We start from the raw sequence: 20,346 nt of genomic DNA on the forward strand, positions 1-20,346 counted from the left end.
TTTTTCACTTAATGTTCCTTTATGAACATTTATTTCTTAAGTTTAAAAAATCATTTATGTATCCTGTATACATTTCTGAACAACTATTATAAAATCAGACCTATACACAATTTCATTCGAACCTCATAATGACTTTGTGAGTGAGTCAATTAAAAAATACACTGGACCTGGAATCTTAGTGGTAATCACCAGAGAGAAAAGAAAAGGTATGGTCAGGTACAATGGACCTATAGAATAGACTTGACTTTAGGCCTGGCCTCTCAAAGTCAGTTACTATCTAGGCATGGTGTCTAAATTAAAGAGTGGCCTTGCAGAAGCAGGATTTGCTACACAGTAGCAAATGGGGTGAACAGCAATGTTATGTGAAAGGGAGTCCATCCATTAAGAAGCAAAACTCAAGACAGTATAATTCAGAGAAAGGGAAAGGAGAGCTAATCAAGTTGTTATGTTCTAGAACCACCTATTTGACATCCAGAGAATCAGGATGTTTTGGAAGACTAGTCTTTGTGCTCCAATAATACGTTATAAGCTAAGATGCTTGTTAAGCTTTAAAGGCATAGTCTTTGCCTGTGTATACACTGAGATATTTTTTGGTAGCAAGTGGACAGAAAACCCAAGTCAAATTAGTTTAAACAACAAAAGGGTTTGGTTGATATGTATAAGTGAAAAGATATAGAGGAAAGATAGAAACATAGCATTTTTTAAAATCAGAATTCTGGGTATGTCTCCACAATTCTTTATGTTCTACCCTCTTCAGAATGACAGCTTTGTCCTCCAGGTGGCTTTCCTTATCCTGAGAGAATGGCTCCAACATTTATATATGCACATTTTACCATCTGGGAGATGGGAAACTCTCCATATACTGGAATCCCCACTGAGAGTCTTGAAAGTCACCCCAAATGCACCAGCTTAGATCAGATGCCAACCAAAATGCACTGATTGGATTAGTTTAAATTATTGCATTAGGTATCTAATGTTGTATAACAAATAATCCCCAAATGTAACTGCCTGAAACAACAAACATTTGTTTCCATGGCTCAGGAACACAGGCTCAGCTGAGCTGGGTGTTTCTGATTCAGGGTTGGTTGGGGCTACAGCCTCATCTGGAGGCACAACAGTATGTATATATGAATATTAGCCATAGAAATATATATATGAATATTACTCAGCCATCAAAAAAAAGAATGGAATCTTGCCATTTGTGTCAATATTGATGGACCTAGCAGGTATTATACTAAAAGGGAACTCTTAACTGTTTAAATTTTAGAGTGAATTATCCTAGCCTTTTTTTTTTTAAACAAAAACTACATATGTACTTTACAAAAATGAGCCCTTACTCTTTATTAATTAGCTTTTTATCATTTAAAAATTTATCCTGAATATCTTTCCATGTCAACAAATATGAATATGTTAATTTGTTTGTTTAGTTCTATGCGATAGACGTCATTCTGTTATTTCTTTCTTTCTGTCTTTAGGGAAAACAGTGACTCAGGCTCCTTATGATAAAAAGAAGTCTTATGAAAGAATAGCTGGAAAAATGACTGAAGCAGCTTTGGCTTTGTCAAGACTCGTTTATTAGAGGGAAGAACTAAATGTCATTTTCCCTTGCTCAAATAAAAGTAGGTGTGGGTAGGTGAAACCTCTGAAACTTCTGTGAACTGAGTCAGAATTAGCACAAAGGTGAAGGCGAAGTTTATACTCTGAGAAAACCTGAGGCATAGAGACCACATTTCCTTTCACCCTAAACATGTGACATTCTTTGTATGGAGATCATGATAGCGTAGTGGATAGAGGTGGACAGGGCATCAAACAGGCCTTCAGGAACCTGGGCTCTGAATCTAGGACTGTCACTTGAGCTTATATAACATTGGAAGGGGCTCTTTCTGTCTCCGATATCTGTTAGAGGTGTTCTAGCTCTGGCTAGTTTATGAGTCTTTAAGAGTAGATTGGAATATGTGTTTTTTTCTTTTCAAAACACAGGGAGAGTCAATCTTGCTTTTCCAGTAATTTTTATTTAATTTGAAAGTTTCTCCTTTCACTTGCAAAAAGACAGGAGAAATATTAAATTTTCTCAATTTATGTTGTGTCTTTAACTACTATTTTCCTTTTTATTTTCCATTACATTTTATTATAAGATATTGAATATAGTTCTCTGTGCTATACAGTAGAACCTTGTTGTTTATCTATTTTACATGTAAAAATAATTTGTATCTGCTAATCCCAAATTCCCAACTTAACCCTCCCCGCCTTTTCCCTTTGGTAACCATAAGTTTGTTTTCTATGTCTGTGAATCTGTTTCTGTTTTGTAAAATAACTTCAGACCAAGAAAGACAAATATCATATGATATCACTTATACGTGGAATCTAAAAAAATGATACAAATGAACTTATCTACTTTTGAACACACTAGTTAATTTAAATGGGTGAATTTAACTTAGTATTTTGCAAACTAATTTTAGTGAATGATTTTAGTGTCCTACATCTTGGTTAACACCACTACCAAGTTAATATATGTCATTACAGCTCTTGGAAATGTTTAGGACTGCTGGAAATGGCCATTCAAGTTGTACGTGGCATATCTGCAGGGATGTACTTCACATAGACGATAATCCAAATGATGAACTAGACTTGTGTAAAGTGCAACCTGCATAAATCTCTATTGTGACCATGGGTGTTCTCATGATCATTAAACTTCTAATGTAGGCAACCAGGTAGATATGAATAAGTCATATGTATGTGAGGGTTACATTTATTCATAATAATTTTTTTAATATATCCTCTGACAACAGTAGTGACTTTCCTGCTGTTCTACCCCTCCAAACTCTCCACTTTATAGGTTCAATGTCACTCTAGGCTTTGAGACCAAGTATGTTCCTATTAGGAAGAAATCTTTTAAGTCAGAGCATAATAATTCAGGCAGAGAATTGTGCCAGGCTCTCTGATGTTCTCAATTTGTCCACTAATGTCTGCTCTTAAAATGTCATTCTTGCCTTGATCCTTGGAACCTGCATTACTTGCTGTTTTCTTTCTTCCAATAGAAAGTAAGTGCTATGAAGGTAGGTATTTTTGTCTGTTTTGTTCACTCAGGTTATCCCAGGCTAGAACAAAGCTTTGAACTCAGTAAGTACAAAATAAATTATTGATTTGTTAATTAATGGATAGGACACCGAATCATTCTGTCCATTTCAATGGGCAGCTGGGATTTTTGCCCACTCCTGAACCCTAGTTCCAAGCCAAGCATCCAGGTATCTGCCCTCACACCTTCTGCCGTTCTTCTTGGTTCTGTATGTTGCCAGACCCCAGACTCTCTGACACTGGAGCCTGCATGCCTGCTGTCCAAGGTGGTTGAGCATCTGCCTGGCTGGGCTGCTCCCTCTCCATGGCCACCATAATCTTTTTTTTCTGTCTTCTACCTCCTGAGCTGTTTGCCTTCATATCTCAGAGGGCTTAGTCTGGCCTTGAGCACCTGCTCTAATGTGAAGTATGTCTCGTCTCCGGGTCCCAGGCCCTACCTCCCAGCCTTCCTCAATTCCTTCTTAGCTCACATCTTGGCAGGACTTACTGTACTTGAAGTCTGGTTAATGATAGATCTTTAATTTTGACAGCATTTGAAGTTTTTCCCCCCAACCTAAAGAATTGAAAAGCTTTGCAAAACAAAAACAAAAACAAAAAAACAGAGTTCATTTTCAGCCAAAGGACTCATCACCAGATCTTTTCAGAATGGACACCCAGCTCTCTCATGTCCCCTGAACCTTGGGCCAGGTAGTAACATTCTCTGAACCTGGGCTTCGTCAAAAGCAAGTGGAGTTAAAGAGGTAACATTTATGGAAGTATGGACGTTGGCACCTAAAAATTACATACAAATTAGCTCTCTATTCCTTTTCTTAAAGAGAAACACAAAGGCTTGAGATTGGGCATGGGCCTTCCTTAGTTATCAAGGTCTTCCTAATGCAGGTGGCTTGTTTCTGATCTGTGTATCTGGTCTGCTTGCCAGGGCCTGCTCCTCAGGCTCCTATTTCCTGACTTTTGGCATTAGACTTTGACTGTTCACCTCTGGTATTTCTGCCTGGTTCTCTTTCCTTATTGTATATGCTGATATCTGCCCAGTTCTCAAAATTCAGCCCCTTTGTTTTTTCTCCCTCCAATCGCTGACGTAACCAGCCCGACTCTGTCTCTGTTCCCTTGTTCAACATATGTAGGGTTTAGGAAATTCAATTTAGAATTAAGACTTTTACGGAGCTGGGAATTCCCTTCCCTTCCTCCCATTGCTTTGAAAATGAGGCTGAAGGCAGTGAAATATTTTTCTTAAAATAATGAATATATGCCTGAGTCGGAGCTGAAACTTGGGTCTTGCGGAGCCTTTGTCCACTGAATCACTCGCCTTGCTCCTTGTTCCTCATTCATAACTTACTTCCATCTCAAGGGTACTGCTGAGACTCTTAGCCTGCACAGTCCTACTTCATACCCATGACAGAAGAAACATTTTATTAATGATTCCATAAAACATACAGGCAAAGAACATGGTGTATTTTTAGGAGTGACTCATTTATGAAAAAGAAATACATTCCCTGATTCCTAGTCTGCTTGGCAAGCTTAAGTAGAGAAACTTTGACTTAGTTCTGCTTTTTAACAAATGTGTTAAAACAGACTCTTCTCTTTTGAAACTTCTTTAGTATGGGGAGTGTATATGCCTCAAATATAGCTGTAACACATGGTATTTAACTAATTTGCATTGCCCCAAGAGCTGTGGTGCTCAAGGTAGATTGTAAGCTCCTAGAAAAACTTCTCTTAGTCATCTTGGATTATCCAATATATAATACAGTGCTCAGGCAGCATTTTTCCTTTATGAATACATTGCTCCAAACCAGTCAATGACGTAGAGAATCTATGACTGGTTCTTCAGAGCCCATCCACGACGTAGAAAATATATGACAGCTCAGAATGCACTCATGCTTTTATAAATATAAGACAGTCATAGTATTGTGTTCATAGTCTGGTTAGGGATCCGAGAGATCCTTATACATAGTTATCCTGCAATTAAAAATCTTGTCTTACTTGTTAGGAAACTCCTGACTCCCCTTTTCTTTCACTTTTGTGAGGAGAAACTTCCCACGGGTCATCTCAGATGCTTCTCCTCTCTTATGGGTGATGACAGTAAGAGTAGGGATTTTAGGCAGCAGAATTTGAGCTTGTTAGCTTATATCTTATGTAATCATAGAACTCAGACACAGAAAGTTTCTACAGAGATCAAAGTGCAGGTGAAAAAACTCCAGATACCAAGAATCTATACTGATCTAACATGTGAGAGGTAGGACCATCCGTCACTGGAAGCAACAATAAGAGTTTCTCCATTTTCCCTCAGAACTAGCCTCTGTGTGTATGTGTGTGTGGTTATTTCCCCTGAGGGCAGAGGCAGAGGTCCTTAATATGTACCGGGTCAAACATATAAGTACTCAACAAGTTCCATGAATTGCTTTAGATCTGAAAAAGTTCATGGCTTTTGAAGGATACCATCAAAAGGAGTGGCAAGCTGATTATTTACTTCCCTCTCCTCCTGCTCTTCTAATACCATGAAACACTCCATTCCCTATCACTCTGCAGGACTGGACTTGCTGTTGGCCATCTGTTTGAAAACCAGTCCTTTTGTGGTTGAACCTAATACGTGCAGCAAGTGGAGTTCCGCATGTAAGATACATGAGTTCTTGCCCACATCCAGACACCAATTTATCTGCTAGATCCAGGCACATCACCTGTTAAACTTAATTTTTTAGTTGACACATTTTTAAAAAATTCAACGATAACAGTTGTTAAACAGAAAAGAGTCTTTTTTTGTTGTTAAAAAAAAAAAGAAAACTGAAGCCTACAATACCTGAAAGAAGATTTTAAAGTTTATACATACTATATGCTGAGTTTCAATACTATATTTGCTCTAACTTTAAGCATCATTAATAAGAATATAACCGAAGAGTAATTAGGTCTATCACTGTATGTGGCATCTTCAATAGAGTAGCAGAGTAGGGAACAGTTAAATAAGTTTAAATGGCATTAGATTTATAGGTCTATGGATTTATATCTAAACCATGTTTCTTTATAAAACGGGGTATATGTTTACAAAGCTTCCAAAGATCTCTCGTGTGATATTGTGAAGTACTATATTTCTGTTTTTCTCCTTCCTACACCTAGCCCTGTTATTTTTATATATTCAGAAGGAATGTTCAAACTCCAGTTTAGTGAAATACACTTTAGGATAAATGGTAAGCAGTCGTACCTTTTCCTTTCACGTACAATTCCGGAAAGTCAAATAAATGATGTTTGCTTAAAAACTTACTGGCAGCATTTTTGCAAATGTTAACTGACCAAGGGGATTTAGTCTGTTTTATTTTGTTTTGAAGACTTAGTATTTAATTTTGCTTCAAACCCTGGGCTCTTTGGAATGTCAGGGTTATGAGTATAGCCTCACTATAGATCTGAGTTGGGTCAGACTGGAGAAAACCCTTGGCCATGCAGGACCTCAGCTGAAGGGAGACCCACATGATGAGAGTAAGAGAAAATGCTTCAGACAGGGATGTGACTCAGTAAGGAAAAAAAACGTTTGTTTTGTGTTGTAGCTTAGTTACAGTTGAGAGATTTAGACATTTCTGCTTGAAGATGGCAGAAGTTTTAAAGAACAAAGCATAATGATACGACTTGAAATTATGGACATAAATTGAGCCAGAAATTCTTTCATGCATTTATTCATGAATTATTTATCTATTTATTCAGCATTTACAATTGATTCCCTTCAAGACTCTACCCTCCACCCAACAAGGTATATGTGAGTTAATCCAAAATAAATGTCTCATAGGTGTTCTATTTTTAGAGGATTCAGCTTCTCCAACTCAAATGTTACTTTCCTCTGGTCATGCTCCTTCTCTAAACCTTGTCCATTCTTCACTCTTGCCTTAGTTTAGCTCTTCCATTAACAAAAATCCCTGATTAATTACCTAGTTCCAAATTTATGTCTCTGTTGTCTCAGTATCTTGACTTCAGATTTTCACATCTGCAACAGTAAGTCTAGTAACCACCTCTTTCGCTTTGTCAAGCCTCACAACCATTCTCACTATTTCTACTGACAGCTCCTGCTTGACGTAACTCGGAACTGAAGGAACATTAAGGTTGTCTGGTTGAGACACAATTTGCAAACTAATCCACACCACTGCCAAAACTATTACAGATCTATTATTAAGAATCTTGTCTCCCTTGGAGCACACGAGGTTGGGGGGGCGGGGGGCGAAGGGGAAGCTGGGATGAAATGAGAGAGTAGCATAGACATATATATACTACCAACTATAAAATAGATAGCCAGTGGGAAGTTGCTGTATAACAAAGGGAGATCAACTCGATGATGGGTGATGCCTTAGAGGGTCGGGACGGGGAGGTTGGGAGGGGAGTCGCAGGAGGGAGGGAATGTGGGGATATGTGTATAAATACAGCTGATTGACTTTGGTGTACCTCAAAAACTGGTACAAGAGTGTAAAACAATTATATTCCAATAAAGAGCCTAATAAAGAAGAAAAAAAAGAATCTTGTCTCCTTGTACTTTTGTAGTAATTATGTCCTACTCCAAAGGCCTGAAACCTCCTCTCTCTCTCATCTCTCTTCCTATTGGAGATGTGTGTGTGTATACACACACACGCACACACATCTATATATACATACATATATATATCATACATTGATATGAGTGTGGTCCTCATAAAGCTTGGGAATCCAAAGCTTTGCATACGATATCAACTGAAGATTATTGGATGTATTTCTGCATGCTGCATGTTATGTGGTCATAAGGATTTTATTTGTTCTTGGAATATAAAACTGTAGAAAATTAAATAAAAATGTTGGTTTAATTCAACAAGTATGGATAGGGTATGTTGATGATTGCTTTAAGAATCACAAAATTGAAAAAGACTCAGTCTCTGGCATGGGGAGCTCAGAACTCAGTGGGAGATATGTACAAATACATAAATATGTCAGGCTATAACGAGTTACGAGAGAAAAAGAAACAAAAATATCTGCCACAGTAATATACAGCAAGGAGAGATTCACTTTAACGAAGAGGATCTGAAAATGTTATCAGAAAATAAAGGCATAGATATGCTCATGTGCAGGCAGAGGAAACAATTTGAGCAAAGACACTGATGATTTGCTAACTTCATTTATTCATCCAACACTTATTACTGATCTAATGCTGGCTGGCATTAGAGAAATGGAAGGCATGTCTCTGCTGATAAGGAGCTCTCAACCTGGTGGGGAGGAGAGACACAGACAGTAACAGCCTGATGTAAAAGGGAAATTATCTATGGCAGTGATTTCCCAGAATCTCTGGGAGATCTTTTAAGAAGTTATGATATCACAATCTCTGTGGGTATCTGCTTTTTGGTAACAACTCCCCGGGTGATTCTGGTGAGTAAATAGGTTTTAGAATCAACCAGCTATGAGATAATGAAACCTGAGTCCAGAAGGATGCAGAAGAGTTAGTTAAGTGGTGAGGAGAGGTGAAGGGCAAGGATCTTCCAGGCAGAAGGAAGAGCTTTTTCCAGATGCTAGAGAAATAGTGATTGGTTCAAAGGAACATGGCTGCATGTTAGAAGTCATAACAGGTGAATCTAGAGAAGCAGAGAAGGGTCAGATTGAGAAAGATTTTGCATGCCATGCTAAACACTTTGTATTTTATCCTTAGAGTGACAGGAATCTTTAAAAGGGTGGTGGAGAGCAATGTGGTAAAGGAGGCATGAGGGAATTACTGCTAATGCATTTGATCCCAAAAGAAGCTTTCTTTTTTTATTTTCTCTCACTGATGTTTGAATTTTGTAGTTGGAACATTGCACTAAAACGGAGGAATCACGTAATTGGTCTCCTTCTATCATAAGGGTTTCCACTTTTCCACTCTTGGGCTCCATTTTGGACTTTATCACTTTTAGTTTTTCATCGCTGTAAATCAGTTTAGCTTAGCAGAATTTAGTTGATCACTGATTAAAAAACCAAAACCAAAACCAAGACCAACGTTTTGCTCTTCTGTTTAATGTGTTGCTCTTCTCCTTAGATATGCAAGTAAATGATGGTTACTAGTTTGTATTCTGTGTGTAATTAATAATCATGATATGCGATAATATCTCAGTGTGTTCCAATTAGTGATCTCTGATCATAAAAATTCCCAATAAAATTCAATTCTTATGCACTTTCTATAAGCAAGATGTCTGTGCAATATTGCAGGTGATAAGCGGACCAGGAGGTGCCCTCCATGCCCTTATGAATCTGTCAGGCAGTATGCAAAGTGTGAAGTGGAGGAGTTTGAGGTCTTATCAATCTCAGTAACAATTGAGTCACCTAGGGTAAGATATTTTCCCGGATTCTTAGTTTCTTCATCTGTTAATCCAAGGTAGCCTTCCAATTTTAACCATGGGTTTCCAGTGATCTACGAGGAAAAGATACAGTGATAATGAGAGGTGGAAGTCTGTAGTGCTTTAGTGGTACCAGGACCACCTTCTCCGGAGTCAGTCAGACCTGGCTTTGGATGCTGGTTCCATTATTTGCTAGTTGTGAAAACTGGGATAAGTTAAAATATCACCCTAATCATCTGTTTCCTTATCCATAAAGTGTATGTGTAAAATAGAACTACCTCATGTTTGTTGGGAGAATGTAAAAAGACAACAATTAAAAATCAATTAGCTTAGTCCATAGCATGTAATAAACTCTCAATAAATGTTATACAAGCTAAGAGTTTTTTTTTTATAAGTTTATTTATTTATTGGCTGCATTGAGTCTTCCTTGCTGTGCAGGCTTTCTCTAGCTGTGGTGAGCGGGGGCTACTCTTCCTTGCGGTGCTCGTGCTTCTCATTGCAGTGGCTTCTCTTGTTGCAGAGCATAGGCTCTAGGCATGCAGGCTTCAGTAGTTGTGGCTCATGGGCGCTAGAGCATAGGCTCAGTTGTTGTGGCGCATGGGCTTAGTTGCTCTGCAGCATGTGGGATCTTCCCGGCCCAGGGATCGAACCTGTGTCCCCTGCATTGGCAGGTGAATTCTTAACCACTGCGCCACCAGAGAAGCCCAAGCTAAGAGTTAGTATTGATTCAAAGGAGGAATTACATACAAATGGGAGCCTCGTAATGCACTCAAACGATGATAACATTTGAGAAGATCCTGGAAGATGGAAGAGGATCTCAGCAGGTGGGTTTGGGAGACAAAAGAGACGGGAGACAAAAGAGACAAGAGGCAAGAGTGGGAAGAGAAGGTTTTTCTGAAGGAAGGTAGAACTTCACAGCATTTATACATGTGCATAAAACAGGACATGAAGTACAATGGAGCCTTTCACCCTTCATGAGTGATGTCACTGTCTCCCTGAGGGCAGACTGGTTGAAACTCTTTCGCTGGTAAATTCAAACGAGTAACATGACTAGCTTCGCAGTTTCAGCAGAGGGCTTTGGTCATACCAGGATAGTAACCCAAATATCATGAGTGCCAGTTCCTGATTCTTTTCTTTTCAGCGGTGGTTAGGATGGATCTTACATCTGATTCCTGCTTTAGGATTAAGGAGCCCAACAGGTGGAGTGGGACTGTCCCTGAACACTTGCCAATTTTGAGTAGGCCTGCTCTCCTCGGGTGGACTTCCATTTCCCTGACTCATCTCCACTGGGTTTTACAGCTTCCATTGGTTGCTTGCCTGTGTTCTGCTTTGGTTGTCTTGGATCCTAAACTCTGATTCTGCGCCTTTCCAGCTCTGTCAGGTTGGATAAGTAACTAAATAAATGGTCCTTATTTTTCCCATCTGTATATGAGATGTGATGCCTTTCCAATTGTGTCTTTAATAAAAAATGAAATAATACAAATGAGAATGCCTATAAACTCCAATTAAATAAGATTAAAATTAGGAATGCTGATACAGAGTTTTTTCATGAATTCTTTAAGCACTGGTATATAGACCTTTCTGCTCATTTGAGGCATAAGTGAAGAAATACACTTGACTGTTTTTTAAGCCTGTTATATAGATTGGCTATCTATAATGATCAAATTACTGGACAGTTGTTAAAGGACTTTTTTTTAAACCTTTATTTTATTGAAGTATAGTTGACTTACAATGTTGTGTGTTAATTTCTGTCATACAGCAAAGTGATTCAGTTATACATATATACATTATTTTTCACATTCTTTTCCATTACATTTTATCATAGGATATTGAAAATAGTTCTCTGTGCTATACAGCAGGATTAAAGGTCCTTTATTTTCATATAATACAAGCTAAGAAAATCTAAAATGTACCTTGGACTGAAACCAAGTATATGGAATTCCAGGCCAATATTTTCTATTAAAGTGCCCTGCATCTAGAACATAAAATACATTCCAAACTGGACCACCTTCGAAGGACCTCTTCAGAATACTGATGGTAAATCTATAGATTTATCTCACAGAGAGCCATCACATATCTATTAAAAGCCTCAATACTATTGAATGTCTTTTCTCCACTAGAATATTTTGTTCTTTGATGTGTTTCCCGTACCTTGCGTGATACCTGGCACATGGAACTCATTCATTCATTTATTCTTTCACTCAATATGTATTTATTGAAACCCAGCATTCAGTAAAGCTAGTCACATAGTTCCTATTTCTATAGGGCTTAAAATTGTGAACAACTAAACATCCCCAGCATGTAAGCTTCTACAATGATGCCACTGCTGTACTCAATACTATGGAACATTTAAAGTACAGGCCAAAAAAAAAAAAAAAAAAAAAGGACTGCTGCTTGCTTATTGGTGCTTGTCACAAACTCATTTCTCAATAATGTGATGCATATTCACACCCCTCTCTCTTTGCTCAAGATGTTTCCCTTGTCTGTTCCCTTCATTTATGTGTAATGAATTATTATCATTTAAGAACCAAATCAGCCATCTTCTCTTCCATAAAGGCTTTTGTAATGTTGCCTAGAGTTATCAATCACCCCATCATTTATGCTCCTAAAACATTTTTCAAAAACATATATTTTAACACAAGATCTATCTTCATTTCTTCTTCCCATTGACTACAGACTTCTTGAATGGTGTTTTATTAATGTTTGGATATGAAGTAACTAACCCTGTGCCTGACACATACTTTCTACTTGGTGATTTTTTTGTTTGTTTGTTAAACGTCATCTGGAGACATCTAACTAATGTATGGAAAACTTGAAATGATGGCATGCTAAACTATGTAGTTACTGATTACATGTCAAGCAGACAGAGAGGAAAGTGAGCTAAAGATATTTCATCAGGCTTTGTGAAGTTAATATTCATCCCTTGGTTGATGAGTAGGATTGTAATAAATGGCCAGAAAAATAAAAAGCATTCCATCCAGAAGAAATAGCATAAACATATGTTCAGAGACAGAAGTAACCAGAGGTTAAGAAAGATATTCCATAATGTGTAGAATGAAAACTCTGTTGAGAAGAACTGAGTGAGCAAAGAGGGGTGATATATAATCTTCTGAGATGTGTATTAGGGTTCACCAGAGAAATACACACACACACACACACACACACACACACACACTCAATTATGGGCAAGTCAAATCCCAGCATCTGCTTGGTGAGCAGGCAAGCTGGAGACCAGGAGAAGTCGGTCCAAAGTCCAAAGGTCTAAAAACCAGGAAGGCCAACCGTGTGGTTCTCATTTTAAGGTTGACAGGCTTGAGACCCAAGTTTAGTTTCGATTCAAGGCTGAAGGGAGGAAAGAAGCCAGCATCCCAGTTGTAAGGCAGTCCAGCAGGGAGAATTCTCTCTTATTCAGGGGAAGGTCAGCCTTTTTTGTTCTACTCAGGCCTTCAGTGGATTGGATGAGGCCCACTCACCTTAGAGAGCGCAATCTGCTTGACTTAGAATACTGATTTCAGTGTCAGTTTCACGCAAAGCACCCTCACAGAAACACTCAGTTACTTGGACCAGATAGATATCTGGTCACTCTCTAGCCCAATCAATTTGACACAGAAAAATTAACTATCACAAGATATACCGAGAAAATATTAGAAAGATAATTTTCATCTAGCATTATTGAAGCTTTATGAAAAAGACATCTTTGAGGATATGTAGGTTTGGGATAAGTGGATTTTGGGTTTTAGTGAGAGTCATTCCTGATGACAAAGCAGCATGAACAAAGGTATAACTCGGGAAAGGACAGAGTATTTGTGGCTCTGGCAGTGGTCACCTACGTGGAGCATCACTTAGGATACAGACAGGGAGTGGCAAAATGACCCGTCCTTACCTCCTCTCCCCTCAACAGTCAAGACCTTTGAGTTTCTGTTCTCTTCACATTTCCTCTTGCTCCTCCAGCTCAAAGTTGACTGTGAAAATACTGTTGAAAAAAAATCAGGAAGATTAAAAAAAAAATTAGGCTGGTGGAATTTTTTTTTTTTTTTTAAATTAGTAGAGTTTTAGCTCACCTGCCAAGAAATCAGAGGGACAAGACAATCAAGGCTTGGAGGTGCTTCTGCTTGGTGGGCAGAAGGAACTAGATCTTGCAAATTAACTGATACAAGGTAGGGCCCCTAGAACCAGAGCCAAGTAGGATGTGATGGAGGTTATTCAGATTGGCCAGGAGGGTGAACATGAGCTATGCCCTCGGGAGCACCAAAGGTGAAAGCTAGGGAATACAGTCGAATTCCAAGTCCAAGGGGTCAATACTAGGATTTAAAGTACAGACAAACTCCAAAGGCTGTAAATCCAGGAAGACGGGGCAGTGGTACAGGGTGATATGGGGCAAAGTGCAAGGAACAGAGTAAAGAGAAAGGACCCAAAATAGTTTTCTAAAATATAATTAATTGACTAGAACTTGTTCTTCTTAGCGTCCTCACACCTGGTTGGTAGCATATGGCTCTGGATTAAAGGCTAAGGATTAGGGCAAATAGGAACTAAGTTTATAGGTAGTAAATAGGTATTAAGTTTATAGGCAGTAAATAGGTAGTAAAAAGGGATGCTACCTGACCTGCCTGCTATGTGACCACTCTTAACCTAGGATTGAGGATCTTCTGGTGGCATCTTTAGGATTTTCTATGTATAGTATCATGTCATCTGCAAACAGTGACAGTTTTACTTTTTCTTTTCCAGGACTGAGGATCTTCTACAATATAATTTGCCACTCCAGCTTTCTTTTTCTCTACTGTCCTAAACATATACTTTACTCTGTGCATAGCAGACCACTCAGTGCTTCCTCATCTTATATGTTGTCCTTCTGCCTATAGACCCTTAATAACATTATTTTTATCACCGATGTTATCTAGCACCAGTTTATTGAATGAAACCCCAAATTAGGCATCTACTGTCTTGGATAGGGGCTTTGTGCAATTTTCATTCCAAATAAGCTGAGTGAAGAATACAGCAGTTAAGCCAAGGGCTTAATTGTGAGCACAAGGGCAACGATAAGGACACAACCTGAAAGTTTATAAGAGCATCTCCTACAATTTCCTGACAATTTCAGTATTTTCCTGCTCAGTGTGGACTAAGTATACATTGAAAACTCACCATTACATAGTCTTTGTAATTTAAAAAGATGAGTTGAAAATGACTCCGTGAGTGAATGCTTAAATATGCGGAGAGAAAACAAGAAGAAGGAAGTACAAAATGGTGAGAAAAAAAATGTTAATGGTCAAGTGAATGTGCTTAAGTCACTTGAAAAAATTTCAACTTGAGCGACAAAGCCTGATTCCGATAGATTTATTTAATACCGATTTAATAATGAACATAAGAATATATGGGGAAGGGTGGAGGCCATTTAAGAGAAAAGTTTCAGGTTAGGATGGCTTCATGAGTTACCTGTTAATGCAAAGGGAGTAAAATGCTAAACTTTGACACCACGTTTGTTACATTGTGGTTCACCCAAAGCACCCTTGATAGCTTAGTTGTGTGTACCATGATGAAAATCTTGTTTTTCAAGGTGAAATAAGTTACAGAATGAGTAATGATATATGCGTGGTTGCTGAATTTGAGGTGTGATTTTTGATGAATGATCCACTGAGTCATCTCTGAGGTTTGGTTTAAGAAAGACTCAGATTCTATGTAAGGAAAGAGATAAATTAGGAGCACACATTTTTCAGGACCCCATGCTCACCAAACATCATCCAAATCAGCGTACAATTATTCCATCACGAACTGATTCGTGAACCTCTGCCAATGGTAATCCTTCCTCTGTTTGAACATCTCCAGTGTCAAGAAACCCATCAGATCAGACCACTTCCCTTTTAGTCAGTTCTGATTGTTGGAAATTCTTCTTGAATTGAACACAACTTTGCCTTTCTGTGCTTTTACAATATTTTCTAGTTATGTTTTCTGAAGCTTCCTAGAAAGATTATTATTCCTTTCGCATTTGACAACCCTTCCATTATTTAAAACCCACTGCTATGTTTACTATCTCCTTTATTTAAATTGGAAATAAATCTTTTTTATTCTTCTGCTTGACTTCCTTCAGTTATACTTAAAATGAGATGGGTGCCAATCTCCTTACTAACTTCTCTAACTGGAACCTTCTCCTCTAGGTGGGCACCAGGCTATCCTAAATGATGGTACTCAGGAGTGAACACAGTGAAACCGGGTGTGGTCTAGCCAGGATGAACACTAGAGTTTCAGTCTAACACTACGTGAGTCTGTGGAATAGGTTTTTCCCAAACTGGTTAGTCCCAGTTTTGACCGAAGTCACTAGACAGTAAATACCACACTCCAAAATGAGATGAGGGACCCCAGGCAGGAGTTGTAAAAGAGGTGTCTTAGAACCAGTTTTGCTACTCTTTGTGGGCCAGCTATCTCCACCCTGCCCGCTCTTCCCCATCCCTCGACAAAAGTAGACAAGCTTATCTCCAAGAAAAGAGATAGATATTAGGAGAGATTTTTGGAGGTGGATATGCATTGAGTCCCACTTCCCTGGCACCTTGGAGGAGAGTGAGTGTTCTTGTACCTTACTTTAAGCCCAGAGAAAGGAGTTTCAACTCATCTACACTGAAAGCCTGGTATTTGTTCCCTGGACCTGGAGAGACATAATGGACTTTGTCCGTCTCGGGCCCAAGAAATCTGAAGGGTGGAGACTGAGGCACGTGCATTGCTGTGAGGCCTGCAGGAAGGAGGACTGACTACAAAGGGCTTGGCCTCTGTACAGGAGTACACGTTTGCATAACTGGAATGAGGCTGTGTCTTTGTGCCTTGAAATGACCGGAAAGATTTATATTACCTAAAAAAGGACAGAAATGTCATGGGACCTACCCTAGATTTCATCCAAGAGGCAGGGGAAGAATTGGCCCCAAACGAAAGGATTTGAAAGGATCATAGAGAAAAATGAAATTTCTTTATGATTACACCTTTTGTTTCCTCTGTGTTCAATTGACTAAGTTGTTTTACTCTATATCTGTGTATTTATGATGTCTGTGTGTGTGTGTGTGTATACATACCTCCACACATGTGTGTGTGTGTGTGTATACGGCACATCTGTAGAAGAACAAGATTGTAACACAAATAATAATATCTATAATTTATTGTTTATTATGTTCCAGGCCCTGTGTTAAGACCTCTACAACTGTTATTTATTTTTCATAGCCCTCTTAGACAGAAGTTGTCATTTGCATCTTACTGAGCCAGCTATTAATTAGGTAGCAAGCAGTGTGCCCAAGAGCTCACGTATGTTAAATGCCTTAGTTTGAACCTGGGTCTGCCTGACTCTGAGGTCCAAGCCTTTTAACCACTGGTTGATTTTGCCCATAGTTATAAGCAGTGTGGCCTTCGACAACGACAGATGATTTTATTATGTACATCTGTCCAGTGAGCGTTGGGCAATTAAAAAGGAGTGAGGAGATTATTCCTAAGATGTGGTGTAAATCAGCTTATTCATCCTAAGGACATATAATGAGCATAGAAAGAACAGTGTGTGACCATAACAGAAACAACAGCACAAAAACAACTCAGTTTTTCTCAACTGAAAATGCAGAGCTGCTTCCACCTGCAGGCCAAAGGGACAATTGCAGTATTTCCAGCTGAGCAGATACCCACAGGGTGCTAGACCCAGGCCTCCACTCACCTCATCGCCTGGCGGCTCTAAGGCTTCAACCAAGAGTAATGCAAACACTGAGCGAGTAGGAACACAGTACTTAGGAATCGACCACCACATCTTAGGGCTCCTGCAGAATGAGCAGCTCCGGAGCTGCAAAGATGATTGAGCCACTTCTGCCAGCTCAGTGTTTTATCCTGGGGAATGCTGGATGATTCAGAAAGAGCAAGTCCACCATTACTACCTCTTCTGTCATATGTGGCAGCTGTGAGGATTAAATACAATTTGTCATCTAGCTGCTGAGCGCTTACTATAGGGCAGACAGAATTTTAAGCACTTGGGGTGCATTGGTGAACAAAAAAAATCTGTCTCATGGAGCTTAGATGAGTCAATGTATCTGAAAATATTTTGTAAACACTACTGGGTCACACGCAGAGTGAAGATTGTCCTTCGTGTTTATACCACGTTGGGAAACCCTGCGTGTTTCTAACCAATGTGCTTGTGTAGTACTACTGTAAGGGATACTATCACTTAAGACTGTACTCAGAGTTACCTGAACAGAGCTCTTCACTTCTGCTCATGCGCTGGGCTCTGGTCCACTCACTGCAGCTTCTCAAGGATAGGGACCAGCTCTTCTATATTTTCTTTTCTCTGTGTCTCCAGGACTTAGCATAGTACTGGTCAGAGTAGGCTGTATGAACATGTGTACTGAGTGGAATGGATCTAAACTAAGATTGAGTTGATAAAGCTAAATATTGGAATCTGGAGCTTGGGCAGAAAGAATTGACTTAATTGTACAGACTCATGAATGTTTTTTTCTATTTTATTAAAGTATAGGTAATTTACAACATTGTGTTAGCTTCAAGTGTACAGCAAAGTGATTCAGTTACATGCATACACACACATATACATATACACACATACATGATATAAATCCTTTTCTCAGATTCCTTTCCATCCTACTTATTACAAGATACTGAGTATAGTTCCCTGTGCTATACAGTAGGTCCTTTTGTTTACCTATTTTATATATATTCGTGTGTATATGCTAATCCCAGACTGCTGTTTCTCTCTTCCTCCGTCCTTCTGTCCCCTTTGGTAACCATAAGTTCGTTTTCTAGACTCATGAATGGTTTATTCTGCACATGCACCTCTGTCCTCACAGCTCCCAGCACATTTGTCTCCTCCTTTGACGTACACTCATGCCCTATGCGTGGAGTCCTTCTTACTCAGCAGTTAGTCTGCATGGCTCTTCTTTCTTGCATCTCCTATTATAATATGACCACACCCACAGAAATGGACCTTTAAGCATGTTTGTCTTACATTATTCTCTAAAAGTACTATGCTTTGATTCAGGAAGACTTCTATAGTCACATTAATAGTCTCTCAATCCTTAACCACATACAAAGTCCAGTACAATTTGGGGAATGAAGTAAGTTAAGGTACAGATTCCTTGCGAAGGAATCTCTGATTTCCAGAGATATATGTGTACTTGTGTATGTCTGCATGCATAGTGCACGCATGGTGTTCAGTGTTTTTTCCCCCTTACTTCATCTTCTCCATTAAGTTCTGGTATTTGGATTTGGGACCTGCTATGGTACTAGTTAGGGAAGACTTGGTACCAAAGATGTAATTCTGGTATCCCCCCTTCCCACAGCTTTGTCCATGACCTATAATATATGACTCTGTAAAGTAATATGATGGTTTTAATGCTGATTTTTCTTTTCTTCTTAGTCTCTCAAAGTGTGGCCATCTGGCTCAGAATCAGAACTTTACACAAGACATTTACAAAATGTGAACCCTTGGCTTCCATTCCCAATTCCCTGAATCCAAATCCCTGCGGGCAGAGCTCCCAGGTCTGCATTTATAACAAGAGGCTTTGGAGATTCCAGTGTGCACTCAAGTTTAAGAACCATTGCCCTGGGGTACACTGTTAGCAGGAAAAGTGCATTGTGGAAGGTCCCTGGGTGGCAAGCTAGCAGCCAAGTCCAGGACTTTTGCTGTAATGGGCATGTGCTTTTGGAATTGGTTTCCTCTCCCAGATCAACAGAGCATGAGCATTTTAGATTTTAGGGCACAGGGACAGATTCACTTGTGACTCACTGAAGCGGCATGTGTGCATTGTAGCTGCCTTAGACCACAGGTAATTCCATTCTTTGAATAAGCACTTTAAAAAATAAGTGTTCTTTTCCCCAATTGTTAAGTGAAATAAGTCAAATAAAATAAATAAAATTAAAACCAGTTGTAATGCAGTTCACAAACTAATGATAACTACTGATAACTATATATGCTTATTCTTGGCAGTAATTAGACATATTCCACATATGGTTTTACAAAAGCTTTTACATTTATATTTACAGTTTGTACTTTTGAACACAAATCAATTAAAGTTAGAAGACAACAAATTTTAGTCACAAAAGTTTATTATTTTGATATGTACTTGAAAGATGTTGTATCAATACTGATTTTAGCCTTTTACCCTAAACATTGTGACCAAATCATTATTAAGTGGAAAAAAGTAATCCCTTCCTGAACTGTCACTAAAATAACTATCTTAGTAGCTGATTCTTCCCAGAATAATGACCTATTTTTAATTCCTTTCCCTTGTTCATCTTTCTCTCTCTCTCAATCTCTTTCTCTCTCTCCCTGCCTTTCTCATTCCCTCTCTTGCTTTAAGAACAATGTAAATATTTTTATTGTCACTGAAAATCTGTATTTTAGTGTAGAGAGGCCTATCCGATGATGATTAAATGAGGGTGTGTATGCTCTTTTAACTATTTCTTAAATACTACTTGTTACAGAATATTTATGCTCAATAAGGCTACCCATTCGGGTGTAAGTAAAACTCAAGTTGCCCCTGCTATATCACAAACTTAAAAAAAAAAAAATCCTTTTATTCTAGCATAAACAGTTTCTTTTCAGACATATTTTCAAACGTTGGTTCATGGGGGGAAGTAATCATATAGAGAATTCTTGGTCATGTTAGTATTTACCATTTAGCTATCTTTCTTTTTTGTCAGACGCTATTCTAAACGAATTACACACACAATATGGTTTTATTTTCCCGAACATTTCATGATGTCTATTTGTATTAATATCCCCATTTTACAGAAACTGCAGCCCGAGTGCCTTCAACCTATAAGCTTCAGAGCAAGGATATATACCCAGAGCTGTCTGGATTAAAATGCATGCACTATTTCCCACTGAATGATGTTGAAAGGTTAGGAGCCATGGCTTTACCTGGGGCCCAGGTGCTTGGAAACCCTTTATGGGCTGTTCTGCCCAACACTTTGGAATGCAAACTCCCTTGAGCAAACCCTTGTT

Source organism: Hippopotamus amphibius, chromosome 6, assembly GCF_030028045.1.
Source record: "Hippopotamus amphibius kiboko isolate mHipAmp2 chromosome 6, mHipAmp2.hap2, whole genome shotgun sequence".
Classification (NCBI taxonomy): domain Eukaryota; kingdom Metazoa; phylum Chordata; class Mammalia; order Artiodactyla; family Hippopotamidae; genus Hippopotamus; species Hippopotamus amphibius.